The sequence below is a fragment of the Equus asinus genome, chromosome 15, assembly GCF_041296235.1.
Source record: "Equus asinus isolate D_3611 breed Donkey chromosome 15, EquAss-T2T_v2, whole genome shotgun sequence".
NCBI classification, from domain to species: Eukaryota; Metazoa; Chordata; class Mammalia; order Perissodactyla; family Equidae; genus Equus; species Equus asinus.
Genome location: NC_091804.1, coordinates 1,299,732 through 1,324,980, shown reverse-complemented (window position 1 = coordinate 1,324,980; position 25,249 = coordinate 1,299,732).

The window sequence follows — 25,249 nt, the reverse complement described above, 5'->3', positions numbered from 1 at the left end:
TTTACTATCCCAGGAAGTCGAGAAAGTGGGTGGGGAGCAGTGGGCCGTCTGCAGCTCCTCTCCCTGCCGAGGCGGGGGTCGTCTGACTCCCAGTGCCTCTCTCCAGCATGAATTGGGGGACGCAAGTCGTCACAGCACCAGGGTCGTGTCTGATCATCTCTGGAAAGTCCTTGCAGTGGAGGTCCCCAGCCCCCCATCTCCTGCACCCCATCCTGAGTCTTTGCTTTTAGAGTGGATCTAGGGGTCCCCCTCCTTCACCCCTGCTGCAGGGAACAATCTGGAACGGAGCAGTCGGGGGCGCTATAGACGTAGGAAGGCGGCAGGCCAGGTTAGTCCTGACTCATTTTGAAGCCTGTTTTGGCAGAAACCCCCAAGGCGCCATGACGAGGCTTAAGCTGGAGGCAACAACAGACAGACCACGGACAGACCTCCCCCGGAATGGCGCCCCGCAGTGCACAGCTGACTTCCAGCCCGTCACTGCTGCACCCAGAGAGGGCAGAAAAGGCATTTGAGGGAAGCGTTTGGGAATAGCATCTGTTTCCCTTAAAGTTATCCTTGTTGGAAAATTAAAATCAGAATATCTGGGGGATGGAGCATGGGAAGTGGCCCCAGAAGACATCCAGGTCCTAACCCCTGGATGCTGAGGATGTTGCTTATGTGGCAACAAAAGGACTTTGCAGCTGTGATTCAGGTAAGGCTCATGAGATGAGGGGGTCATCCTGAGTTTTCGGGGGGGGCGACTAAATGCCATCACACAAGTTCTTCCTTATAAGAGGGACACAGAGGGAGACCTGCCTCAGACAGAAGAGGAGGCCGAGGGGAGAGAGGGGCTGCAAGCTGGCAGGCACAGCCACCTTGAGGAGGCAGGAGGGCCCTCCTCTAGAGCGTCGGGAGGGCTGCCCGCTGACGCCCTGGTCAGGGCCAGCGACACCGCCCGCAGATCCTGGTCAAGCTGCGAGAGAAGAGGGTTCTGCCAAGTCTGGGGATTTGTTACAGCAGCCAGAGGAACCCGACCCCACGGGAAGTGCGGGGCTCACCTGCCAAACGTCGCCTGGATCGAGCAAGTGTGAATACTGCCGATGCTTCCTGCCCAGCCTCTCCTGCACCTTCCTGCCCTCCCCACCTGCCGTGAAGAGGACCCGGGCCCTCCCTGGCACTCCTGCTCTCCCGCCACAGTCTCCGGCCTCCTCATTCAAGTCACACCTGGCCCAGGTGCAGGCAGCCGGCATCTGACAACAGAGTCCCCTCACCCCCGGCCCAGGCTGAGGGAAAGCACCAGGATTCCAGCCCCAGTGAGGGTGTCTGGGGAGCCACACTGATGATGACATGAAACAGCTTTCATCCAGGAGGATAAGGAGAGGCCCTGCTCCAGAGTCAATGCCACGAAGCTGAGAGCGGAGGCTGTGACTGCTCCCGGGACCCCAGCAGCTGCCGTTGGCACATTGATGAGACTGACTGCTGCCCTACAGGCAGGGGAACAAGCACCCCTTTCTTTCCTTCTTTCTTTCTTTCTTTCTTTTTTAAAGACTGGCCCGGAACTAACATCTGTTGCCAATCTTTTTTTTTTTTTCCTATTCTTCCCCCCAAAGCCCCCCAGTACATAGTTGTATATTCCAGCTGTAGGTCCTTCTGGTTGTGCTATGTGGGACGCCACCTGAGCATGGCCTGATGAGCAGTGCCAGGTCCACGCCCAGGATCCGAACCAGAGAAACCCTGGGCCACCGAAACAGAGTAGCAAACAACCACTCGGCCCAGGGCCAGCCCAAGCACTCCTTTGTGTGAACATACAACATGTGGGTGCCCTGCAGGTTTGAAAGCAGCGCTGTCCCCAGAGGCAGGTGCAGCGGGCATGAGCCTGCTGAAAGGACAACCTGTGGACCCTGGGCATTGACTCCTGGGCGTGCCCGCTCGGGCCTAGGGGTGCACAGCAGGGTGGGCCCGGCAGTCAGCCTGGCGGCAATACCTCCCTGCAAGGAGACATGGCAGGCAGCCACCACACCGCTCACAGACGTGCAAGCGGAGACCTTAGAGCAGCAACTGCACACCCAGCTCTGAGATCCGAGCATCCTTCCGTGCCAGGGCCTGGGCCAGCCCTGGAGGGGACCTTCTCACATGTGTACCAAGGGATGCAGTCCCAAGGGCTGCCTGGGCTCCTGGACAATGTCCCTCCCTGCTGGCCTACCAGGGACTGGCCCTGTGTCTTCTCCCCACATACCCATGGCTGAGGGGCTGCTGAGCAGAAGAAATGCAGATGGCCCTAGCCAGCCACCCCATGCCCTCTCCTCCCACAGGCCAGGTGGAGGCTGGAGGCTGGCAGGAAAGGCTGCCACCAGGGGCAGAACAAGGAAGCACACCCCAGGTGCTCTTTCTGAGAAAGAAGAAAGGACACGGCCCATGACTTTGCACCAACCACGGCACGCACACTTCGCTGTGTTGTTTCTTCCTCATCAGTCCCCACAAGGACACTACAGAGTAGGTACTGACATCCCGTTGCAGACAAAAGACGAGCCCCCCAAAGAGAAGAAACGGGCGGCACTGAGGCCAGAGCCCAGCCGCTGTCCCAGAGGCCCCTGGGCCGTGGGCGCCGGGGGAGGCGCTCCTCTGGCTGCCCCACCCACACTTGCCAGGCGGCCTTGCTCTCTCCCCTCCCTGTTGGCATCCTTGAGGCCGAGCTGTGCGTTGCTGAGAAAGACCCCTGGCACGCTGGCTGCCTGCTCGCCTGACTCAGGGCCCCCCACCACGGGGTGGAGGAGATGATGCCAGGAAGCAGCGCCCCTCCCTCTGCAGGGGCCCAGGACAGAGACTGTGGGAACGGAGCCGTGTGTGCCTCAATCCCAGGGAGTGCCCACTGCCTCTGGAATAAAGTCACATTCCATGAAACCAGACACCGCAGCTGGAGAGCGTGCCCTGCAGGGTGTTGGCAGCTTGGACCTCTGCTTCGCCACAACACCTGCATGGTGCCTTCTCTGGGGGGTGACAGCTGAGGAGGGGCTGGGACACAGGACAGGCCATCGCTGAGACGTCAACCGTTCCACTATTGATGCTGTGTGAAGTATGAAGTTGGGAGCAGAAATGTATTTAAAAACAAAGCGTGGCTTCTTAACAGACAGCCGAGAGGTGTGTGGGTCAGGACTGGGCCTGCAGGGAGTGGCCTTCCTGATTGGCAGGCCGTGGACTCCAGCAAGTGGTCATTGGCTTTGAATCTCAAGAGAAAAGGCTCAGATACATGGCCAAGCCAGGATCCCGTCCCTAGACTTCTGGCTTCCTCCTGGCCTGGGCATGCTGGCCACGAACAGTGTCGCCGCGTGATGTCCGTGGTTCATTCCCAGAAGCAGTTTGGTGGGGGGTCTGGAGTAAAGAAGTCTTGGGGGAAGGGGCCAGCCTACCAGGCTCCGCCACAGAAGTTCAGAGGCTAGCAGAGGGCTGGGCAGTTTATCCCCTCTCCAGGCCAAGGAGCCCCCGCAGGCGGTGCTGTGGCTCCCTCCTGGGCCTAGAGCCTTCCCTCCGCTCCACCTCTCATGCAAACTGTCACCCCAGCACTCCCTCTTTCTCGGCTGCTTCATCACCACTTGCACCCCGGGTCCGCACTCCACAGCTTGGTTAAAACCGCCACACTGCAAGTCATTGCTTCATTTGGAAACAAAAGCAACAACCTCATCCCAAACCATCTTGTCTGACTGGATCACCACTGCCCGGAATTACTTTGTGCTGTCTCTAAAAATCAACAGTTCCCCAACATGCACCAGAGGACAGGAGGGAACGTGCCCCCACCCCACGGAAACATGCTGGAAGGGGGCTGCCAGGTGATCAGGATCTTACTTTGCCTGTGGAAAAATGGTCTGTGATTCAGCCTCGCTTCCTTGTCCCATCTCCCACCCTGGAAGCTTCGCAGACCTCCATCACGGTCCTGATTGCCATTATTAGCGGGTCGTTTCCAGTCACTTCCATACATCCTTTTTTCTCTTCAGTGCAGACCCTTCATCCAGTGTCTAAACACAGTGTAAGCCCCCAGCTTGTATTCATGGAAATAATTCTCAAGTTTGAGAACTTTCTTTTAATCAGTTCACGTTTCTTGACATGAGCCCAGGAGTAGGGCACTCTAGTTTTGTGAGACTGCGTCCCCGGGCCCAACAGAAGGTGTTCTGTCACACAGTGGTGGGTGAGATTGGCCCAGCCCCACAGGCAGAGCCAGGAGCTGGAGGTGCCTGCCCCACCCGGGGTGACCAGCAGGGCAGTGGGGGTGTGGGCCAGGCAGAGGCGGTTGGCTCGTCTCTACCCCACAGTCCACAGGCCCAGGTGACACGCCTCCACTGGCTTTGCCTCCCCTTTGCCCATCCCCACGCCTCTGCGTTCCTGAGAAGGACAAAGAGATGAGAACTTTCAGTATACGGTGTCACAGAGAATTGCTACACCTGCAAGGGATGGAGAGCTGAGTCACTGGGGGGCTCGCTGCAGAGGAGGAGGAAGGCACGCTCCCAGAATCTGGTGTCCAGCAAGCAAGATGCCCAGAGTGTCCCTGTCACCTTTGGGTGGAGTTCGGTCACCAGGGTCCCCTTAGACTTCGTCCACCCCTCCTTGCCCTTCTTCAGCTGTGGCTTCTTGGGACCACTCCCCTCCAGGAGGCCCCTGGGGAGGGGCACAGCTCAGGTGAGTGCCCATGGGAGACGCCCTGGCCTCCCCCAGCCCGGCTGCCACTCCACACCCAGCCGCCCGACCTGACTGGGATGCAGGACTTATTGGCTGTGCACCTTGGACGTGCTTCCAAGGTTTCCATCTACCTTATATTCTTTTACAGAAGAGGTGCTCCTAAGGCAGAAGGCTCAGCTCCCTGCAGTGGGATGATCCCTCTGCCCCACCTCCCAGGTCTGCACGGCCCCAGGGGTCTGGCGGGATGCTGATCTCAAGATGCCTGTGGCTGCTCTTCCTTCACTATTGATTTTTCATCATGAGTGCTGGGGCCAGCCTGCCGGTGAGGGCTGTGGAGGGTTCTGCCCACAGCTGCCCTGTCCCGTCACCACAGCCCGCCGGCTCACACCGAGTGAGAACGGTCTTTGAAGTAGGCACTTTGGAGGTGGCGGTCCCACCCTCCTGAGAACTTTGAAGCATTCTGCACACACCCTTGGGAGGGCAAAGATGGTCGCGTGGGGACCCAGTGGCACTTGACATCTTGTCTTGAAACTATTGCCTCTCATTCATCTATAACTTGGGCTACAATCTAGGGGTTAAAAAAAAAACTCAAAATATGATGGCCCATCACGTGGCCCTGGCTCTGCCCCACCCGCGGGCTCAGCTGAGGGCAGGGCTGCCCGCCGTGGTGGTGCTGGGGCCCAAGGAGGGTGCATGACCCATGGGCCCATATGCATAGTTCAGACGCTGGGCTTGGGCCAGTCTCCTCCCTCAGGATGAATTGTTTCTGGAATATTTCTCTGTCCTTCATTCAAGCAGACTCCTGGCGGGACCACCCCCAGTCCTCTACACGATCCAGAACCCCAGGGTCAACCCAGCTGAGCAGCAAAATGTGTTCCTAGGACAGTTTTGCAGCTGCCTCATGCAGGCACTGGTCCAGGCGCTGGAGGATGAGCAGAGGAGACACTCCCTCCAGGGAAGACCGCCAGCCTTTAAATCAGGCACTCTGCACTCCCATCAAACCAAATGGGGGAGAAGGGTTTTTAAAGGTCCCAGATGAGCCCAGTGTGCAATCACGCCTGAGAGCCTACCCTTTGGCACATTGCTCGTGTCATAAATTTTTATTTATTTTTAAAACAGTGCTTTTCAAACTCTCCTGTGCCTATGAATCGCCTGGGGGTCTCATTCAGGGCAGGGCTGACTCAGCGGGTCTGGAGCAGGGCCCCGGCCTGCGTGGCTAACAAGCTCCTGAGGGATGGTGATGTGCCAGCTGCAAACCTTGCTTTGAGCCACACAGCTTTGGACTCTATTGCCTCCTTTGGTGTTTCTAAAGATTTTTTTCTCATTGAGGTCACATTGGTTTAAACATGTAAATTTCAGGTATACATCATTATATTTAACTTCTATATATACTGCATCACGTTCACCAACAAAAGTCTAGTTTTTATCTGTCACCATACATATGTCCCCCTTTACCCGTTTCAGCTTCACCTCACCCTCAATCCTTCTGGCAACCATCAATTTGTTTTCCTTATCTACATGTTGTTTGTCTTCCACATATGTGTGAAATCGTATGGTGTTTGCCTTTCTCTGACTTATTTTGCTTAGCATAATACCCTTAGGGTCCATCCTTGTTGTCGCAAATGGCAAAAATTCATCATATATGTTCCACATCTTCTTTATTCATTCACCTGTTGATGGACACTTGGGTTGTTTACAAGTCTTGGCTATTGTGAATTATGTTGCAAGGAACGTAGGGGTGCATATATCTTTACACGTTCTTATTTTTGTGTTCTATGGATATATATCCAGCAGTGGAATAGCTGGATCATATGGTATTTCTATTTTTAATTGTTTGAGGAATCTCCATACTGTTTTCCATAGTGGCTGCACCAGTTTGCACTCCCACCAGCAATGTACGAGTGTTCCCTTCTCCACATCCTCGCCAACACCTGTTATTTCTTGTCTTTTTGATAACAGCCACGCTGACGAGTGTTAGGTGATACCTCATTGTGGTTTTGATTTGCATTTTGGCTTTAGTGGGAATTCTTCCAGGCAGCTCTTTCCTGGGTGGCAAGTTACAAGACCAGGCATTGAGGCCACACAGTGGGAGCTGTGAATATTTGATGCTCTGTGGAGAAGGAGGAGTGAGTCATTGTGGATGGAGAAGCTATGCGTAATGATAAGGAAGCAGATGTGTTTCAGTGTCCGTATGGTTTGTGCACCTGAACCCAGCCCTAACGGTTCTTGACACACTTCAGATGCTTCAGGGAAAGGGCCATCCCAGGAAACCCCTGATTACCTGTCTGTGTCCTCAAGCATCTGTGACCGCATACAGACACACAAAGCCCCAGATCTGCTTTCTGAGACCAAGAAGACTTGCCCCCACTCCCAGACTGTGGGGTCCATGCACATTTCTCACATCGTTGCCCCATAGAGAATGAGTTCCTTGAGTTTTAATAGAACTGCTGAGAAACTGAGGAAAAGTGCTCCGTGATCAGACAAGTTACAGAAAGCACGGGGCTCAGCTACTGTAAGCAGGTTTCTTAATTGCAGGGCTTCTCAGAGACTAAAATGGAAAAGGTCAAGAAGACGAGGCAATGCAGAAGTTCTCCTAGATGTTTTCAGGACATTCTCAATAACAGCTCCCACGAGGCCTCCCGAGGATGTAGTTTGAAAACACTGTATTTGGCCAGAGTTAGGCCTTTGATGAAATCTCTGTGGGTCACAATTCCTCATGAGCATGGGAACTGTGTGATCTCTGAGGCAGCCCAGGACCACCCCAGTGCTGGAGGCTGCTCACCTAGTGAAGTCCAGGTGCGACCTTAGTCCAGGCTGTCTGGTGCGCCCACCTGAAGCACCAGCTCTGGACAGGAGGAAAAGAGACAGCATTTGCATAGTGCTTCCCAGGTTGGAGAAAATTACAGATTTCCCTGATTGTGCACGCTGGGGATCACACCAGAAACTTTGGGTTTCAATCACGGCAAGCGTCAGTGCCTGGGGGTGACAAACCTTGGCTGCAAGCAGGGCCAAGGCATAGGGGAATTGGAATGAAAGGATTCTGACGTCTAGTGTGGATGGATCTCAGACAAAAAGCTTTCTGCCTGTTCTGTCTTCTCACTGACTTTCTGAGAACAGCTGCTTTGTTTTGACCAGTGTTCTCAAGCTGTGGTCGGCGGCCCCAACAACATCAACGTCACCTGGGAACTTGTTGAAAATGCAGGATCTCAGACACCCCCCCGCCATCGCATTGAGTCCAAATCAGGGCGAGGCCCAGCAGTCTTGGTGTTAACGAGCTCTCTGACTGACTGCACTGAAGTCCGACTGTCGCCACTTGACCAAAGAGCCCGGTGTGACAGGGTCCCTCAAAACCCACGAGCCACATCTATCTTTGTTTCCTCCTTAGTTTTATTTTTCTCTGCAAGTTTATCTTGCTTTGTCTTGCCAATCATTTGCCCCCATCATGAAGAAATTGATGTGGGCCCAGTGTGTTTTCCAGGAATACCTGCCACACACCCCCCAAGGGGCCCCAAGGAGAACTCATGCAGGATGTCCTGAGACCAGAAGAATCTGTCCTAGTTTTTGAAGCCTCTTGGAAAGTCAGATTTGGGGTCATCTCCTTCCAGCTTCTAACAGTGCTTCTGGCAGTGGAAGCAAGTGTTTCAAGCCCCGAATCCCCCAAAAGTGCTGCTTTAACCCATTTTCAGCCCCCTCCCATGCTAGCGGTGAAACCAGTGAGGAACATGCCTCCTTTGCTGCAGAGGGGCCACGCTGGCTGCACAGTCCACTCACCTGGGATGCAGGCAGAGCATCACGCCAGCACTCTGAAGAGAGAAATCTGGGCCCTAACATTTTTAAAAGCTCCCTCATGATTCTAATGTGCAGCCAGGCTTGAGAACCTGGTGTTAGGGTTAGAGGCTGAGAAAAACGAAAGAAAACAGAAGGCTCTGGAAGGGACCCCAGGGAATGGCCGAGGGGAAAAGTGCTCACAGCGCTGGAAAAGCAGAAAGGAAGCAGAGAACGGGGATCCACAGTGCGATAGGGAGTGGAAATCCCAAAACATCTCCTTCATGTGTCCAGCAGAGAGGGGCACTCTGCAACCCCACCACGTCTACTCACTCCTGGACAGTGCGGTCAGGGTATCATCACTCCAGGGCCAAGATCGATGGTGTCTGTACCTTCACTGCAGCAGCCCCAACTCCTGGGCCCGGGCCTGGGGTAGAGCAGAGAAGAGCCTGGCTCCAGACAAGACGTGTGTGTGTCCTTTCAGACCCGCGCCCAGGCAGTCACAGGGCTCAGCCTGGCGGGCCTCATGGGCCAGCTGCCTGCCCACGGCCACCTTCTGCTCACCATGGCACTGCCGCCTCTGGAGGGAGCTGCAGAGAAGGACTCAGCCCCGCCATGGCCATGCTCCTGCACACGTGTGCACAGCTGTCTGCATCCCAGCCTGGGCGCCCCTCCAGGTTCCCTGACAGGGCTCTAGCTAAGGTGTTTTCTCGGCTCAACCTTTCCCCCACAAGTGTTCCCAGGCCATGAGACAACCCTCCGACCCGCACTGCGTGTCTCTGACCCTCACCCAGCACGTCCACAGGGAGAATGAGCCCCAGGGCCAGCGCCTCTCTCCTTTGCCTCTTGCTGCGCATCCCAGCAGCAGTGAAAGTGTGATTGTTACTCTGTTTGCTTCCATGTCCTGAGGGACCACTGGGTATCTGGCAGTTCAACAAACAGGTGCTCAACAAGCAGTTGATGAGTGAACGAACAAATGAGGCATGGGCTGGTTCTGTTAGACCAGAGTTAGGGCGCGAGGCCTGGGCGAGGTCCCGCCATCTGGGCCGACACCAAGCGCATCACCTTTGAACGTTGGCGACAAGTGCTCTGACTCGAGTCCTAGCATGGCCACAGTTTAGATCTTCTTTCTTTTTAACAAATACAATGTAAAGTGAACTGGAAATCAGATTATCTTTATTTGGTTGTTTTTTATAAAAACAGATACAAATCTGACACAGACCGAGGTGTGAGGGCAGCAGAGCCGAGAGAACAGGCGGAAGAACGAATGAAGGGTGGGCACAGACAGACAGACGAGCCGCGCGGGAGAGGCCGGCTTGCCTCCTCTTGTCTCTCCAGGCTAGTTTTCAGTCTTGGCTGCCTCCCTAAGATCTGCTTCTGACATGATCTCCATTCTTTTCAGAAAATCCATTCTCTAAAACATCCCCAAAGCACTTATTCCAGCCAAAGCTTCATTCCCAGGCAGCGACCGCGATACAGAGTTGGGGCTCCTGTTCGAAGCACTTAGATGCAGGTAAAATGATGACCCTCTTAACCTTCTAGATTCCAGCCGACTCCTGCCGTCGCTTCTAATTGCAGAGAAGACAAAACAAAGAGACGGGTCTGACTTTGTTTGTGGACTGGCTGCTACCTCAGAAGTCCATTTTGTTTAGGGCGGTGTACGCATATGCCCTACCTGAGGTAAAGAATACGAGAGCTGGGTTGGGCCATGGAGGGGTCCAGGCCCCTCGAGATCTTCAGAGGAGTTGCTCAAAGGCACAAACCCCGGCGCTGGCAGAGCCTGGGCCTGACCCCACAGCTCATGTCTCCCAGGCTGTGTTCTTTCCGCCCTGCAGTGCTGCCTCCTGCACGTTTATGCAGGAGCTGTTTACCGAGCATCTGCTTTGGGCAGGTACTGCCGCTGTGGGGACAGGGTTGCCATGCTGGGCCACAACCCTGCTGCCCTGGGCTCCCAAGCTGGCATGGCAGCAGGGGCGGGCGCCACACTGAGAGCCACTGGAGGGGCCTGCCTGGGCGGTGCTCCTCCAGCTCAGCTGGCCGAGAAACGTCAGCTATGAGAGGCAGAATCTCAGGAGGCGGGCCGCAGTGGTGGGCTGTTTCATCTCCCCAAATCCCAAGACAAAATCAGTTTTATAGTCTGAATTCTGTCCTCTAAAATCCACATTGAAGCCCTAACCCCCAGCACCTCAGAACGTGACTTCACCTGGAGACAGGGCTTTGAAGAGGTAGCTAAGTTAAAAGGAGGCCATTAGTGTGGGCACTAACCCAACATGGCTGACGTCCTGAGAAGAAGAGAAAATTTGGGCACACAGAGATACCAGAAGAAAGGCCATGTGGGGATACAAGAAGACGGCATCTACAAGCCAATGAGAGAGACCCCAGGGGAAACCAGCCCTGTGACACCTTGATCTTGAACTGTGAGAAATGAGTCTCCATTGTCTAACCTCCGAGACCATGGCCCTTCGCAGACTGACACACAGAGCAACTGGACAGCAAGGCCGACACTCACGGACACTTACAGCAAAACCAGCCAGCATCCGAAATACAAATGGGCGGGACAGACCGCACAGCTACTAGCCCTGGATGTGTGAGGAAGCAGCAGGGTGACTGTCAGGCCTGAGAACAGAACCCCAAAGCAACCTGAGCATCGCGAGCAGACTGGGGAACAGCAGCTGAGACTGAGAGGGCTGGGCTAGTGCACAGTGAGGGTAAGGTCAGGAGTAGGGACCAGAGGCAGGGCAGCCTGGGCCATCCAAGCTCTTAACACTGTCCCACTGCGGCTCTCTTCTAGGACAGAGCCCATGCTGAGGAGAAAGTGGTAGAGGAAAGTCAAAATTGAGCAGGATGCCCACAACAACAGAGGTAAAATGGGGAACCCATCCAGGCAGGCTCCAAAAGTAGGCTGCCATATTGTTTAACACCACAGGAAAACAGCAAAAGGGTGCTCTGTGAAGTTAAACATACTCTCTTCTAAAACTTCAGGAAAACTTGATTCACATAAAAAGTGAGCAACAGGACAGTGCTGGCTCCCCAGGGACACATGCATCCAGCTTGGCACACATCTCTCAGGTTTTGAAAAAGTTGTGGGGGTGATGTCAGCATCATGGCAGAATGAGTTGTTCCCCTCGTCTCTCCCCTGTAAGTTACAATCAGTCAGACATCCATTGATCAACAAAGGACTCTGCACAGCACACCAGAATGCCTGAAAGATCCATGCATCTATACATCTAAAGGGGTAGGGTGCCCTGACCTGAGGTTTCAAGAAGTACACTGATGTATGTCAGTGGCCAGAGGCTGCTGAACCCACAACAGCACTCGTGGCTTAGCCCCCTTCCCTCCCCAGCAGTGGCAAGTGACATCTGTAACCTGAGGCTTCAGGAACCACAGCAGAACCCATGACCCAGCTCCCAGTGGTGGCACCATATGGAAGACCATATAGAAAAGAGAATTAGCAAGCGTAAGACAGAAATCTAGAAACAATTCAGGTGGAAGAGGACAGAGAACTAAGTTTTTTTTTAAATGAAGAAATTCTATGAGAACTATCCAACTCAATTAGGAAAAGCAACATAAGTATAATGGGTATCCCAGAAGGAGAAGAGAGAGAGAAATAAACAGAGAGCTTATTCAAAGAAATAACAGCTGAGAACTTCCCAAACCTGGAGAAAGAACTGGATATACAAGTACATGAAGATAATAGAACTCCTAATTATCTCAAGGCAAAAAGATCTTCTCTAAAGCATTTTATATTAAAACTGTCAAAAGTCAACAACAAACAAAGAATATTAAGGGCAGTCAGAAAGAAAAAATAACATACAATGGAACCTCCATCAGGCTTTCAGCAGATTTCTCAGCAGAAACTCTGCAGGCTAGGAGAGAGTGGAATGATCTACTCAAAATATGAAAGACAAAAACTATCAGCCAAGAATACTTTATCCATCAAAGTTATCATTCACATATGAAAGAGAAATAAAAACGGAGGGAATTCATCATCACTAGGCCTCTCTTATAAGAAATGTTGAACGGAGCTCTCCTACCTGACGTAAAAAGGCAAAGATTTACAAAGCTCTGAGTGAGGTGATAAATAGAGAGAAACTGAAAAATGCAATTCTCTATCAGAATAGGTTGGTAAACACTTACTTATAACACAGAGGCTGCAGAGAAAGAAAGCATCAAAAATAACTATAACCACTTCAATTTGGTAACAAATTCACAATAGAAAAAAGGATAAATTGTGACAACAAACACATAGAAGGGGAGAAGAAAAGGATGGAACCTGCATAAACTAATGAAGATGAGATGCTATCAGCAGAAAAAGGACTATCTTATCTATGAGATCATTTCTACAAACCTCACGGTAACCACAAAATGAAAAGTCAGAGCAGAGTCACAAATCACAAATAAAGAGGAAACTGAGAAAAACATCACAGAAAACCATCAAACTGAAATGGCATACAGAAACAAAAGGAAAAACAAACAACGGAAACATAGAACAACCAGAAAAGAAAAAATAAAATATCAGTATTAAGCCCTCATATATCAATAATCATGATAAGTGTAAATGGATTGAATTCACCAATGAAAAGATGCAGAGTAGCTGAATGGATTAAAAAACAAGACCCAAGAATATGCTGCCTCCAGGAGACGTATTTCTTCTCTAAAAACAAACATAGGTTCAGCATGAAAGGATGGAAGAGGATACTCCATGCAAACGGAAAACAAAAGAAAGCAGCTGTAGTCATACTTACATCAGACAAAATAGACTTCAAGATTAAAAAGAGAGAGAGAGAGACAAATATTGACATTATATAATTATAAAAGGGACATTTCACCAAAAAGACATAACACTTATTAATATACATGCACCTAACACAGGAACACCAAAGTATATAAAGCAACTATTAATTGACCTAAAAGCAGAAATTGACAGAAACACAATAATAGTAGTGGACTTTAACACCCCACTTACACCAATGGATAGATCATCCAGAGAGAAAGTCAACAAGGAAACAATGGCCTTAAATGAAACACTAGACCGGGGGGCTGACTAGACATATATAGAACATTCCATCCAAAAGCAGCAGAATACATTCTTCTCAAGTGTGCATGGAACATTCTCAAAGATAGACCATATGTTAGGGGATAAGGCTCAATAAATTTAAGAAAATTGAAATCATATCAAGCATGTTTTCTAACCACAGGGTATGAAACTGGAAATCAACAACAAGAAGAAAGCTGGAAAAGTCACAAATATGTGAAGACTAAACAACATGTTATTAAAAAACTATTGCATCAATAGAGAAATCAAGAATACCTAGAGACAAACAAAAATGGAAACCCAATTTACCAAAACTTACAGGATGTAGCAAAAGTGATAGTAAGAGGGAAGTGTATAGCAATACAGGCCTACCTCAAGCAACAAGACAAATCTCAAATAAACAAGCATACCCTGTACCTAGAAAATGGAGAAAAGGAGGAATAAACAAAGCCCAAAGTCAGTAGAAGGAAAGAAATAATAAAAATCAGAGCAGAATAAATGAAATAGAGACTAAAAAAAGCAATAGAAAGGATCAATGAAACTAAGAACTGGTTCTTTGAAAAGAGAAATAAAATTGGCAAACCCTTAGCCAGACTGAGCAAAAAAAGCAAGAAAGCTCAAAGAAACAAATTCAAAAATGAAAGAGGAGAAATTTCAACAGATACCACAGAAATACAAGAGATGGGAATACTATGAAAAGCTTTACAACAACAAATTGGGTAACCTAGAAGAAATGGATAAATTTCTAGAATCATACAACCTCCCAAAACTGAATCAAGAAGAAATAGAGAATCTGAGTAGGCCCATCACAAGTAAAGAAATTGAAACTGTAATCAAAAAGCTCCCCCCCCCCCACCAGAAGAAAAGGCCAGGACTAGATGTCTTCTCTTGTGAATTCTACCAAACACTCAAAGAAGATTTACTACCTATCCTTTTTAAACTCTTCCAAAAAATTAAAGAAGAAAGGAGACTTCTTATCTCATTTTATGAGACCAACATTACCCTGATACCAAAACCAGAGAAGGATGACACAAAAAATGAAAATTACAGGCCAATATTGCTGATGAACATAGATGCGAAAATCCTGAACAAAATATTAGCAAATTGAATACAACAAAGCATTAAAGTGATCATATACCATGAGCAAGTGGGATTTATTCCAGGGATGCAGGGAAAATGAAGAATAAAAATCACATGATCATCTCAATAGACACATAGAAACCACTTGATAAGATCCAAAATCTTTAATGAGAAAAATTCCTAATAAAATGGGGTAGAAAGAAAATAACTCAATATAATAAAGGCCATGTATAACAAACCCACAGCTTACGTCATATTCAATGGTGAAAGACTTAAAGTTATGCCTCTAGGAATAGGAACAAGACAAGGATGCCCTCTCTTTCCACTCTTATTCAGCATAGTACTGGAAATCCTAGCCAGAGAAATTAGGCAAGAAAAAGAAACAAAAGGGATCCAAATTGGAAAGGAAGATGTAAAACTGTCACTATTTGTGGATGACATGATTCTATACATGGAAACCCAAAAGAATCCACTAAAAAACTATTCAAAAAAATTAACAAATACAGTAAAGTAGCAGGATACAAAATCAACATACGAAAATCAGTTGCATTTCTATACACTAATGTTGAAATAGCAGAAACACAAATCAAGAATATAATCCCATTTACAATCACAACAAAAAGAATAAAATACCTAGGAATAAATTTAGTCAAGGAGGTGAAATATCTGTGCACTGTAAACTATAAGACATTATTGAAAGAAATTGAAGAAGACATAAAGAAATAGAAAGATATACAATGCTTCTGAATTGGAAGAATAAACATAGTAAAAATGTCCGTATTACCTAAAGCAATCTACTGACTCAATGCAATACCAATCAGAATCCCAATGACATTTTTCATGGAAATAGAACAAACAATCCTCAAATCTGTATGGAAAAACAAAACACCCTGAGTAGCCAAAACGATCCTGGAAAAAAAAGGAACAAATTTGGAAGTATCACACTCCCTGAATTCAAAATATACTACAAAGCTGCAGCAATCAGAACAGCATGGTACTGGCAGAAAAACAGGCATAGAGATCAATGCATCAGAATCAGGAGCCCAGAAATAAACTTACTCATCTATGGACAGCTAATCTTTGACAAAGGATCCAAGAACATACAATGGAGAAGGGAAAGTCTCTTCAATAAATGGTGTTGGGAAAACTGGACAGCCGCATGCAAAAGCATGAAAGTAGACCACTGTCTTACACCATACACAAAAACTAACTCAAAATAGATTGAAGACTTGACTGTAAGACCAGAAACCGTATAACTCCTAGAAGAAAAAATAAGAGTACACACTTCGACATCGGTCTTAGCAGTATCTTTTCAAATAACATGTCTACTCAGTCCAGGGAAACAAAAGAAAAAATAAACAAATGGGACTACATCGAACTAAGCAGCCTCTGCACAGTAAAGGAAACCATCAACAAAATGAAAGACAATGCACCAACTGGGAGAAAATATTCGCAAATTATATATCCAATAAGGAGTTAATATCCAAAATATGTAAAGAACTCATACAATTCAACAACAAAAAATGAGCAACTCAATCAAAAAATGGGCAGAGAATATGGACAGACGTTTTTCCAAAGAAGATATACAGATGGCCATCAGACACACGAAAAGATGTTCAGCATCACTAATTATTAGGGAACTGCAAATCAAAACTACAATGAGATGTCACCTCACACCTGTCAGCATGGCTATAACTAATAAGCCAAGCAATAACAAGTGTTGGAGAGGATGTAGAGAAAAGGGAACCCTCATATGATACTGGTGGGAATGCAAACTAGTGCAGCCACTATGGAAAACAGAGATTCCTCAAAAAATTAAAAACAGAAATACCATATGATCCAGCTTTTCCACTGCTGAGTATTTATCCAAAGAAAACTTGAAAACACGAATTTGAAAAGATATAGGCACTTCTGTGTTCATTGCAGCATTATTCACAATGGACAAGACTTAGAAGCACTCCAAGTGCCCATCAATGGAGGAATGTATAAAGAAGATGTGGTATTTATATACAATGAAATACTACTCAGCCACAAAAGACAAAATCGTGCCATTTGAAACAACATGGATGGACCTTGAGGGTATCATGCTAAGCAAAATAAGTCAGATGGAGAAAGACAAATACTGTATGCTTTCACTCATATGTGGAAGATAAACAAACACATAGATAAGGAGAACAGATAGGTATTTACCAGAGAGGAAGGGAGTTGGAGGAGGGCGAAATGGGTAAAGGGGCACATTTTTATGTTGACAGATGGAAACCAGAGTTTTGGTGGTGAACATAATGCAGGGTATAAAGAAGTCGAAATATAATGAGGTACAGCTGAAATTTACATAATGTTGTGAGCCAATGTGACCTCAATAAAAAAAGTGAGCAACAGAAATGCCTTGAAGTCCAATACTTTACAAAATTAATACAAGGAAAAAGAGAATAAGGAGCAAAATAACATCTTTACCGACAATCAAAGCATGCCAGAAAGGCCAGCCCCCAGAAATCAAAGGTATGATCTTCTCTGTCAACACGAGTTAAAAGACTTGAAGCACAATAAATGACATGAACGCCTTTAAATAACTTTGGAAGAACAATAAATAAGGTAACAAAATCATGAGGGAATTAGAAAGAAAAGAACATTATTTCAGAAGTAAAGACTAGGTAAAGGCTGAGGAACACAGAGCACATAAACACAATGGGTAACACCTCAAAGAAATAGAAGGTGAAAGAGGAAATTTGTAGAAAGAAGAAGCTTTCAAAAGATTTCAAAAAGACTTGAAAGACAGTGACAAACACAGAAAATAGCCAAAGATATAATATAAAGCAACTAAAAGCCTGTAAAAGAGCATCAAAGCGGGAAAAAGAATTTCAACCCAGAACAAGCAGTACCAAAACATATTTGAGTAAAATTGCTAAACTTTAAAGAAAAAGAAAAAAATCCTTTAGGCATCTAGGCAAAAAGAACGAGTGACTCGGAAAGAAAAATATCATCAAACTTTTCAATGGCAACACTCGGTCACGGAAAAAGATAGGGCAATATATTTAAAAGACTCAAGGGAAAAAATGTGAGCCAGGGATTTTATATCCAGCAAGATAGACTTTAATTATAAACCCTCACACAAACTTATCTATATATATGTTCCCTTGAACATTTCAGGAGGAATCTTCTAGAGGATGAACTTCAGACAGCTGATATGACGAGAGACATCGACCTAAGGACTGATGGTGAGCATGAAATATGTAGCTACCTGAAGGGCTAGGACAAGGTAAGGGCTCAGAAGTCCAGAGCACAGACAGCGCAAGCATCACGCAGTCACAGAGTGGGGGATGGAGAGAGCAGGGAAGAAAAGGTTAACTCTGTTAGTAATCAGGTTTTTGTAGTGGTGGTGACAGTGATATTGCTATTCTTATTTTGTTGGCTTATAATGTAGACTAAAACGAATAATAATTATGGCATATTCTAATCCTGTCAACCCCTGTGGCCTTGAGAATCGGGATTCCTGTTGTGGAAAAAATGAAATACAGACGGAAGAGAAAAGAGGAAACTAAAACCCTGTAAGTCCTAAATTTGGATTAAGAATAGCAGTATGGACTCATGAGGTGTTTTACTTTTAAAGTAGATAGATAGATAGAGAATACATACATACATACATGCATATGAAGATATATAAATATAGGGAAACAAGAAGCAACCCAGTAGCAATGAGTGTGTCTAGCCTCCAGAAGGTGGTCTTCAAATACGCCTTTCCATTAAAAGAAACCAAGGCTTCTTGGCTTCACGCCTTGTCACATGTCTGGGAAAAGAAATGTTCAAGGTAAGCCTGGAACAGCTGTTTATAGCAGATAGCAAGGACACTCTCAAAGACCACTAGAATCACATCAAAAGGACTCAGGAGCCAACATAAGGAGGCTCCCATTATGAGATAAATTAAGCCTCAAAAAGGAGAATAAGTGCAATATATTGAAACCTGTAAAATATCAATTCATGAATTCATGATAATTTTCTAAATTAATTGATCACTTTTTGAAGATTTATGAAAACAATTCAGCATTTTTAAATCAAAAAAAGCATCAAAAATTTACCCTCCTTTTCTTATGTGAACCACACCTCTGGGTAATCCAGTAATAGATGAGTAAAAGTGTCTCTTTATAAAATTATCCCAGCTAATAAGTGAAAAATGATAGAAATGGAAGCTCACCATTTTGCAAACTCAAATAAATTAATGGTCCCAGGCACTAAGCAGCAACAGCTGCTGACATTATAAAAAGAGAACCATCCAGACATTCCTCCTCATGAAAGAATACAGCTGTCTGGCATAGACAGCAGGACGGTGCCCGGGTCTGATCAGTCTCTGGGTCCAGCTACAGGACCAAGCACAGCAGCATGCATTGCTCTGCACACATGTGCCCCATTGGCAAAAACCACCCTGGGAAACCCTTAGATCAACCAGACCATGTCCATTGACAGAAGAGGAAAGAGACATGAAGAGGGAACTGTCACCTTTGTCACCTGTGCAGTAGCTAAGATTGTGTTTGCCTAAAATTATTCAGCAAGCCATATGTTCTATGTGATTTTCTGCACTTGTGTTTTATTTCATAACAGAAAAAGCTATTAAAAAGAAAGAAACAGAACCACCTAGAGAGCTTGTTGATTTGGGGGCCCCACCCCCAGAGTCCCTGATATGATAGGCCTGAGCTGGGACCTGAGAATTTGCTTCCCCACCAAGCTCCCAGGCAATGCTGATGCTGCTGGTCTGTGGACCACACTTCAAGTAACAGAGGGAGAGAGAGCAAACAGATTGTCTACTAGATTTATGGAGAATATTTGATAATCATAACAATATAGAACACTAGATTCAGCATGGAATACCTAATTTTACTTAATTCTCACAATAGCTCTGAAGTCAATATTACTATATGCCTTTGAAACATGAACCTACAGAAGCCAAGAGAACAGAGTAACGTGTGCAAGGACCACAGTTAGGGATGTCACTCCAGGGTTCATACCAGGTGTCCCCAACTCAAGAGCCTGTGTCTCCAAGTCCTTTTCCGTGTACCTCCCTTTTGATGGAAGCCATGATCTGACACTGAAAGGTGAATGTAGGAATGTAAAACCAGTTCCCTTGCTGAAGCATCTCTGGGTATTAGGAGGGAAGCCATGTTTGCCAAACCCCAGCAAGTAGAAAGGCTGGGGTGGTCTTGGCTCCATGAGCACCAGCTCCCACATATCTGCAGAGTGTCATGCACTAGTGTTTCAGTTAGCTGTGCTGTATAACAGAACACCAAGACTTAGTGGCTTAAAACAATAACAATTTGTTATTTCTCAGAATTCTGTGGGTTCGTTGGGTTCAGCTGTGTGCTCACTTGTGTGGCTGCACTCTGTTCTGTGCCAAGCTGGGGCTGCAAGGCATAAAATGGCCTTGCTCCCAAGCCTGCGGCCCTGGTGCTGGCTGTCAACTGGGCCTGTGTTTCCATGTGCCCTCTCATCACTCCATAGTCTAACTAGGCTTCCCTGTGGGGCCAGGGGAGCATTCCATACCCCAATTCACAAGACTTGTCAAGATTCTGCAGTCCCATGGCCAAGCCCAGTATCAATGTGGGAAGGACTACACAAAGGCATGGATCCTGGGAAGCATTGCTTATTGGTGGCCACCATTGCAACACTCTACTCCTCCCAACACAGCCCATGTAGAAACTCAGGGACCTGCCATCATCACTGGCCCATGCAGCAACAATGAAGGCAGCACTGTTCAGTCCACGATAAAGACAATGTAAGGTTCCCCAGATTGGCAACGGGGCCAGAGCCTCCAGCTACAGAAAATAACTGCTGGGAGGACTTGGAGAGAGATGGCTCCCTGGGATATGAACTTGGCTGTGCACAGACTCGCTGAGCATCAGAAGGAATGCACAGCATCACCCTCCAGAGGGCTTGCTGGCATCAACCTGAATCTGACCAGGGCCTGGGTCACCCCCAGTTCGTAAGGAAGATGAGGCAGGGACATGCTGGCACCTCGGCAATCTTCCCGTGAGTATCCTGCTCCCTGAGTGTGGCTTTTGGACCAGCAGCCCCAGAATCACCCCAGAGCCAGCTAAAAATAAGGAATCCCAGCTCCACCTCAGACCTGCTGGGTCAGAATCTGCATCTTAACAAAATCTGCAGGTGATTCATATGCATAAGAAAATTTGAGATGCTCTAGGGACCATGGACCTAGTTCCTTCAACAAGTAAATTTCAAAGGACATACACAAAAAAAAGATAGACAGGGAGAGGAAGTCTATGGAGCAAAAGAGACTTTTGAAATATGTCAATAAAATGCAGTGGGCAAACCTCGTTAGGATCCTGATTTGTATCCGCCAAACGGAAACAAATGATCACTGACATTGGCTACTAAGGAATCGTTATTGATCCTTAGATGTGGTGACACTGTGGGAGTTATGTTAAAAGGTTTCCCCTTCCAGAAATACATATGGAAATGTCTACTGAGAGCATGATAGGATGCCCAGAATAGGCTTCACAAGGATGCAGTGGGTAGTGCCTGGGTGGGGATCTATCTCAAAGGTTGCACTGAGCGGCTCTCAGTGAGTGAATGGAGGCCCAATAAACTATTCCCTCCACTGTTGTCTTGATTGGAAAGCTCACAGAATTAAATACTTTTTTAATCTCCTGGTTGTTTTTATAAAAAAGATACAGATTCCAGGAGTTTTTGCAAGATGGCAGCATAAGAGGATCCTGAGCTCACCTCCTCCCATGGACACAGCAAACCTACAGCTCCCTGTGGAGCAATTGCCCCTGACAGAGATCTGGAAACTGGATGAAAAGAAGCTCCAGAACCAGGGACGACACAAGGTGGGGCAGAGTGCAGTCCTGCTGAGGACAGACCCACCCTAGCCTCGGCACCACATGGTCAGGAGCACTCTCAAAGGGACGGAGGTGCTCCCAGGGGAGCAGGGATCTGAGCACCACGTTAGGCAGCCCAGCCCTTAGATCCAGCACAGGAGAGATGAGACCCTGTAATACCTGACTTTGAAAACCAATAGTGAATATGCTCAGGAAAACTAGAACTTCAGAGAAAGGAGAACCTGCTCTTAAAGGGCCCACACACAGACTCACTCGAAAAGGAAACCAGCTCGAAAACACCAGATAGAAAAGTGCATAATCCATTGGTACAAGAGACTCACTTACTAAGCCCATAGCACATCCTGGAGAAGCAAGAGGTGGCTGGGCCCACCCCCTAGGGATGGAGATATATTGGCAGCCATTTTATGACCTTCAGCCATGCTGACACAGACGCTGGCAGATACCATTGGGAATCCTCCCTCCAGCCTGCTAGTGCAAGGACCTGCCCTGCCCAGCAGCACTCCTGAACCAGTTACATGCCCCTGGGCCACACAACCAGCTCTCACTAGAGGCCTACCCTGCCCACTAGCACACCAGAGGAAGTCATGCTCCACATAGTTGCATAGCCAGCCCACGTCTGAGGCCTGGGTCACCTAAGAGCAAGCTAACACAGCTGCATTCCTGAGCTACAAACCCAGCTGCACCAGGGGTAGGGCCAGACCAGCCTACCCACTTGCCTGCAGCAATAGAGACCCCACCACAACAGAAAGCCACATAAGCGACACCCCTGAAACATTTGGCATGGGTAATGAGAGGGGAACATGCTGCTTGGCTCCATAACACATCTCCTACATAGGACCACATTTCCAAGATCAGGAGATTTAGTTGATCTACTTAATATATAGAAATAAGTACAGAGAAGTAGGCAAAATGAGGAGACAAAGGAATATATTCCAAATAACAGAACAGGACAAATCCTCAGAAAAGGAACTAAATGAAACAGAGATAAATAATCTGCCTGATAAAGAGAAAAAACTAATGATCATAAGGATGCTCACTGATCTTGGGAGAAGAATAGATGAACACAGTGAGAACATCAAAAAAAGTATTGGAAAATGTAAGAAAGAAGAAAGAAAGAAACCAATCAGAGCCAATGAATTCAACAATGGAAATGAAAAATTCACTAGAGGGAATCAATAGCAAAGTAGATGACACAGAAGAATGTATTAGCTACCTGGATGAAAGAGTAGAGGAAACCACCCAAGCTGAGCAGAAATAAAAATAATTAAGAAGAATGAGGACAATCTAAGGGACCTCTGGGGCAACATGAAGCACACTAATGTTGCATTATAGGTGTCCCAGAAGGTGAAGAGAGAGACAAAGGGGCAGAAACTTACTTGAAGAAATAATAGCTGAAAAATTCTCTAACCTGAGGAAGGAAACAGACATTCAGGAACAGGAAGCCCAGAGAGTACCAAAGAAGATGAATTCAAGAAGCTCACACCAAGACACAGTATCATTAAAATGTCAAGTATTAAAGATAAAGAGAGAATCTTAAAAGCTGCAAGAGAAAAGAAACAAGATATGTACAAAGGAAATCCCATAAGGCTATTAGCTGACTTTTCAGCAGAAATCTAGAAGGGAGTGACATGATATATTCAAAATGCAGAAAGGAAAACACTTAAAACCAAGAATACTCTTCCTGGAAAGGTTATCATTCAGAATGGAAGGAGATTAAAAGAGTTTTCTAAACAAGCAAAAACTAAAGGAGTTCACCATCACTAAACTGGCATTACAAAAATGTTAAAGGGACTTCTTTAAGTGGAAAAGAAAAGGCCAAAATTAGATATGAGAATTATCAAAGAAATAATATCACTGGTAAAGGCAAATATTCAGTAAAGCTAGTGGATCAACTACCTATAAAACTAGTATGAAGGTTAAAAGACAAAACTACTAAAATCATCTATATCTATGATAAGAGGTTAAGGGATATACAAAATTAAAAGAGGTAAAACATCATATCAAAAACATAAAATGTGGGTAGAAGTGTAGGGCTTTTAGTAAGAGGTCAAACTTAAGATACCAACAACCTAACATAGATTGCTATTTATTTAGGTTGTTACGTATAAACCACATGGTAACCACAGAACAAAAACCTATAATAAATACACAAGAAATAAAGATAAAGGAATCCAACATAACACTATAGAAAGTCACCAAACCACAAAGAGAGCAAGAGAAGAAGAACGGAACAGAAAACTACAAAAACATCCAGAAAAAAGTCACAAAATGGTAATAAGTAAATGCCTATCAATAATTACTTTAAATATAAATGGACTAAATGCTTCAATCAAAAGATGTAGGGTGGCTAAATGGATAAAAAACAAGACCCATATATATGCTGCATACAAGTGACACATTTCAGATAGAAAGACACTCACAGACAAAGTGAAGAGATAGTAAAAGATATTCCATTCAAATGGAAACAAAGAGGAAACTAGAGTAGCAATACTTATATGAGAAAAAATAGACTTTAGAACAAAAACTGTGAAAAGAGACAAACGAGGGCACTACATAATGATAAAGAGAACAATCCAACAAGAGGATATAACACTTGTAAATATCTATACACCCAACACAGGATCACTAAATATATAAAGCAAATGTTAACAACATAAAAGGAGAAATTGACAGTAACACAATAATAGTAGGGGACTTTAATATCCTACTTACATCAGTGGTTAGATCATCCAGACAGAAGATCAATATAAAACATTGGCCTTAAATGACACATTAGACCACATGGACTTAATAGATATATATAGAACACCCTACCCAAAAACTACAGAACACACATTCTTTTTTTTTTTTTTTTTTTTGGTGAGGAAGTTTCTTCCTGAGCTAACACATTTGCTAGTCTTTCTCCATTTCGTATGTGAGTTGCCACCACCACATGGCTGATGACTGGTGTAGGTTGGTGCCCAGGATCCAAACCCACAAACCTGGGCTGCTGAAATGGAGCATGCCAAACTTAACCACTATGCCACAGGGCTGGCCCTGAACACACATTCCTTTTGAATGTTCATGGAACATTCTCCAGAATTTATCACGTTAGGCCACAAAACAAGTCTCAGTAAATTTACAAAGGTTGAGATAATGTCAAGCATCTTTTCCAAACAAATAGTATGAAGCTAGAAATCAACTACAAAAGGAAAACTGAAAAAGTCACAAATACGTGCAAATAAAACAAAATGCTACTGAACAATTACTGGGTCAATGGATAAATCAAAAAATATCTGCAGACAAACAAAAATGGAAATACACCATATCAAAATCTATGAGATAAAGCAAAAGCAATACTAACAGGGAAGCTTATAGCAATACAGGCCTCCCTCGGGAAACAAGAAAAACTTCAAATAAACAATCTAACATTAGACCTAAAGTAATCAGAAAAAGAAGAACAAATGAGGCCTCAAATTAGTAGAAAATAATAAAAATCAGAGTGCAAACAAATAAAAACTAAAAAGACAATAGAAACGATCAATGAAACAGACTTGGTTCTTTGAAAAGATAAACAGAATAGACAACCCTTTAGCTAGATTCACTAAAAAAAAAAAAATAAAGAAGACTCAAATAAATAAAATCAGAAACAAAAGAGTAGAAATCTAAACAGATACCACAGAAATACAATAAGAGGCCACCCTGGTGGCATAGCAGCTAAGTTCAAATGCTTCATTTTGGCAGCCTGGGTTCCATCACTTCAGATCCCAGGTGCAGACCTATGCACCACTTATCAAGCTGTGCTGTGGCAGGCATCTCACATATAAATTAGAGGAAGATGGGCATGAATGTTAACTCAGGGCCAATCTTACTCAGCAAAAAGTGGAGGATTGGC